Source organism: Diaphorina citri, unplaced genomic scaffold (assembly GCF_000475195.1).
Source record: "Diaphorina citri unplaced genomic scaffold, Diaci psyllid genome assembly version 1.1 scaffold4554, whole genome shotgun sequence".
NCBI classification, from domain to species: domain Eukaryota; kingdom Metazoa; phylum Arthropoda; class Insecta; order Hemiptera; family Psyllidae; genus Diaphorina; species Diaphorina citri.
This window is the reverse complement of record NW_007381952.1, coordinates 1-5,212: the sequence shown is the minus strand read 5'-3', so window position 1 is coordinate 5,212 and position 5,212 is coordinate 1.

The following is a 5,212-nucleotide window of genomic DNA, read 5'->3' as shown; positions in this document are numbered from 1 at the left end:
CTCCTGAAATCCTATGTGTACAACATTTAATGACTAACGAGATCCGAGAATTAGATGACATTTTTGATTTGTCAACAACCACACTTGACTTACAATGTTGTGGATATCTGGACTTGAAGTTGGCACGTACCTACCTTTGTTCTGGATGTTTTGAGTCTAAATTCCTAAATTCGGTGCCAAATTCCAGTCCTCAAAATCACAATATTGTAAATTTGCTAGTAACACCGTACTTGCATCATTTTGCTCACAAATACTTACAATTCAAATCTGAACTTTCAACACCCACCCACCTATCTCTTAAAATAACTTGGTAACTTTGCGCAGTCCAATTATTGTTACGTTATCCATACGGTTTGTTATTCTGTATTCTCCTATTATCTCACCTTTCCATATCCAATCTCCCAAGTACACTATTCCGCGTTACATTCATTCAGTTCTCTCTAATGCTCGAACCAGTGGATCTCGTGTAGTAGATCGCCTACTAATATTTTTTTAGTGGATGTGATAGTTTTACATCGATATCCAATAGTGTCCTACTTGTTTCCTTTCCAAATTCTGCGGACCTAAAGTAAGTACTTACCTATTTTTCATTTTTTACTTTCTATTTATTATTGCAATTACCTAGGTACGTATTATTTTATTTTGAGTTTAAGAATTATTTTAGGAAATTAATTTATAACTAACCAAGTTCAACTCGATCATTTTTTTACTTTTTTTTATGATAGAGGGAACTGTAACTGCTAAGGTCTTATTGCCCCGAAAATGGAGGCAGAAAAAAGACAGTATAGGATAAAGCCAGCCGTTCCGAGAACGAACCGTATTTGTTAAATGATGAAATCCGCTCAGGGCGGTAATCGAAAACGCTATCTAGCGCTTCCAAGGCAGACACCCTACCAGCCCGGCCGGGAATCGAACCCGCGACCTATATAGCGCTTACAAGGTACACACAACCAACTTCAGTGGTGTAGCGGTTAGCGCGGTGGACTTCGGATCTGGAGGTTGGTAGTTCGAGTGCAAGTCAAATTGTAAAATTCAACATAGTGTATTAAGCGGGGGACGACATTTGTGACAAGCATTTATGCTTCACACAATTAAAATTCCTTACAAGGAACACACTATACCTTCCCAGTATCCCAGTAACTATTTAGAATGCATATTAGTAAAGTGGGTGGTGGCATGTTTAAAGTTCGAGCACTTTATTGCTATTCCTGAGGTACCTAATAAAATTTCAAATCATGATTCAGAATATTTTGTCACCCCGTTATAATAACATGGGTACTAGGTAGGTACATACAACTTGCCATTGTAATGACATAGGTCTGTAATATATCATGCTATCTCTTCTCATAGTACCTAATTATTAGGTATCCTATTGATATCTGTCATTAGAGGTACTAGAAAGTAACCCACTGCAGATTCGTACATGTTTAGAATTTCAAATTTTGCAGACTTATCCGTTATTCCATGCTGAGGACATCAACTTTGTCTCTCATCAAAGGATTTTAGTGTATACCAGTAGCCTATTCCACGTATGGTTTCGCCTTATCTACTTCTCACTTTCTACTCCACGAACACGTTATTGGAATAGCAAGTATAAAGTAAAAATGTTGACGAACAGCAGCATTTTTCTGGAGGAAAAAGTGAATAGGGGGGGGGGGGGGGGGTCCTTTGTTCAGGGGGGGGGGGGGGAGTTCTCTCTTGGAATGAGGCTCGGGAAGGTAGACACTAATAGAAATAGAACTACTGAGGCAGAAGGTAGAAGGTAGACACTAATAGACACCATTAACTACTGAGGCAGGAAATAAGAAGTAACGAAGATTTCGGGTGTCAAGCCGAGTGCCGAGAGGTCATATTATAAGACTAGCTGCTTCATCCCGAGGCATGGCCAAACTTGTAGAAAATAATACCTATAAATAAATACGGTCGCGCTAATTCCGTCGCTTCGCTCAGGAATCCCGCTACTTCATCCCGAGACATGGCCAAACTTTTAGAAAATAATATAAATAAATACGGTCGCGCTGCCCACTCCCTATTAGCTGCATAGTTATCAAACTAAATGTCACAAAAGATCTAACCAGGTCGCAGTGACCAAGGGCGTTTATTAAAGCCGATGGCCCTACCTTTTTTATCAAACTAATGTTTCAAAATGTTGGTCGAGAGCGGAACATTTCTCTCCCGCAGTCTCTGCTTCCTGTGTATTTCTTAGATTTTAGCGATCAAAAATTGATCATATCTCAGGATCGGTTTAGATTGTCGTAAAAGACCATAAAAGGAATATTCCTACCTACCAAATTTCAGCTTTCTAGGTGTTGTGGTTCAGGAGATAGAGCGATCAGTGTGTGAATGTGAAATGTGAAATGTGAATGAGTGAATTGATTTATAATATAAGATTACGTAGGATGCGGGGCTAAAGACCTGTATTCGTGTAGGTACCTATACTGTACGGAAATCTTTGGACACCCATCAGGCCATCACCAACAATCAATCAATATCTTAGCATAATCTGCATCGTGGATTGATTACAGTCATCAAAGGACGCTCCTTGTGCTGTTTCCTAATATGGAAGAAATCAATACAATTTCCATACAATGAAAATAGTTATGGATGAAACGATAAAACGGTACTAACAATAATTTACATAATAGATACCTAAAATAGGTAGGATATTATCAAAATTGTTTACAATAACGGTCGTAAAATTAAATAGGTACATATAAGTAATAATTTGTTTGACTTCCTACATTTTGACTACACAGACTCTTCTTCCAAGTCACCCACACATCTCAATATTTGTGCCCATATTAGGACATGCAACATGTAGGTACCTAACACTGAGCACTGGACAAGCCATTAGGTTTGAGGTATCTTTCAACAAAACGATAAACAATTGGGTTTCCCAGGATGAAAGATACAAATTTGATAACACTGATCCCATAAGTTAGCTAGTTAGGTAGTTAGCTATTAGTTGAGTTGGGAACAGTGCTTATGTACCTGGACCTTAGTTAGGTCTGTCAGTGAAGATATGAACCTGGGAAAAACGTATCTTCCAACAAAACGATAAACAATTGGGTTTCCCAGGATGAAAGATACAAATTTGATAACACTGATCCCATAAGTTAGCTAGTTATTAGTTAGCTATTAGTTGAGTTGGGAACAGTGCTTATGTACCTGGACCTTAGGTCTGTCAGTGAAGATATGAACCTGGGAAAAACTGTACTCGGGCCAAGCATAATCACAGTCAAGGTCGTTAGATAGTATTGTAGATACCTCCACCTACCTATTTACTGTAGTCGCCAGACTCTAGATTGCGAAGAAATTGAAGAAAAAATAGTTAGGTACCTAGTATTAGGTAGGTATGTACCTATAGGTACCTTCTTATACTTACCTACCTACTATGTACTCAGAAAAAGGAAGCTAATCACAGTTTTTTCTCCATCAGAGTCCGCCATTAGCCCGCGGATTCGTTTCTTACCCGGGGCGGATTATATCTGGATATGGCTCGTTCTCGCAGAACGGCTGTCTTCCTCCTATCCTTTCTTCCTTCTCCCTTAGACCTTAGCAGTTACAGTTCTCTCTATCAAACCTCTATAAAAAGAAATCTCCCTTAGAATGAACGAACCTCAGATCCAAACTTGGCATCATCGTATTGCTTCCACCCGCATATTATTATTTTTGCAACTAAATACATAGATATGTATAGGTAGGTACTTTGGCTAAATCTGGTTTTCAAGGTTGGCCATTTCTGTATTGAACACAACAACATGGTTTGGTCTGGATTAGATGTAAATGAATGTAAAGGTTCCTACATACGTACAACACGAGCGATCAGTCCATTGGTCCTCAGTACCTATAAACATAAACGGATTTGAGTAAAATTAATAAGAGTGCCGGTACTATGGTCAAGGCTCCGTTGAGGATGCTTCTATTCATTAGCATAGTTTGTTTATTTCCTCTTGGGTCGGTAGGTACTAAACGAGGGTCGATTGTCGGTTCTCCATTGTGAACACCTATTTAGATCAGGATTGACCTCTTTTGGATGTCGTGTGTAGACACCTTTAAGAGAAGTAGCAACAGCTAGGTGCCCAATAGAGAAGGGTGAAAGTTTCAAGGTAGACCAGAGGTACTGGGTTCAAACCCACTCTAAGGTACATATAATGTTTAATGTCATAATGTTTATAGTCATAATGTTTAATGTCATAATGTAGTACATTTAATGTTTTGTGTGGCAAACACTTGAAGCGTCTACACCCAAATGTAAACGATATCGCAATGATCTTATTGGTGTACGGATCTCACAGAGTTCTGTCAGGAAATGTTGACTTCACTCTGTCATTCAATAAGAACTCGGGATTTTAAAGAACCTCAATTTATATTGGTATTTCAGTCACTTCCAAGCTTTTTCGTATCCATGCAGGAAATGTTGTTTCCAAGGAAGTTTTCATTTAACAAGTATGAATGATTGCTAGAACAATTCTTACATGGGTAAGGTAAAGAAAAAAGTTCAATATTAAAAATACGACTACGAGAGAGTGTAATACAAACATAGTGATGCAATATCGTTACTGACACCTAGCTATGGAATTAGGTACTATCTTACCTATCTCAAACACAACTGTTGTCTTACGCACTCTCTGTATGTCTCTACCCTTAGTGTGGGTTATTGATCACAAGGCGAGTTTCTTTACTATCAGCGATGAAAAAACCGGTTGAATAGTTTGTGCATTTCTTTAAACTTGCGTTCTTTGAGTGACGTCACGTTTTGTCCATCCAGCTTTCAGCTCTCAGTGTCCCAGCGAAAGACTTCTTACACCATAACCGTCAACCGCTTCATTCGGTGAATAAAGAAACTCGTCCTGTAGCCTTGTTTTGCATAACATGGCGAGATTCTAGTGAACGCAATCAGAAAAACAAAACATCAATCAATGGAAGTGATTTGAGTAAATAAATTTATATGCTTGAATAATGGGAATCTTGTGACAATTGATAGCTTTCATATAAGAAAAGCGTAAACCGTACTTGGACCCTTTTTGGGTAATATGGCTTTTCCAATGCGGAATTCTGTTAAGAATCCGTTGCAAAAAGAATTCCTTTGATATCTTCATTATTCATCAAGATACACGAGTTTTCGTAAAATCCTTCCAATACTTTTCAATGGAAATCAAAAACGTCAATCTGTTTTACTCAAAACTCGATTTTTATCATACTAATTTTG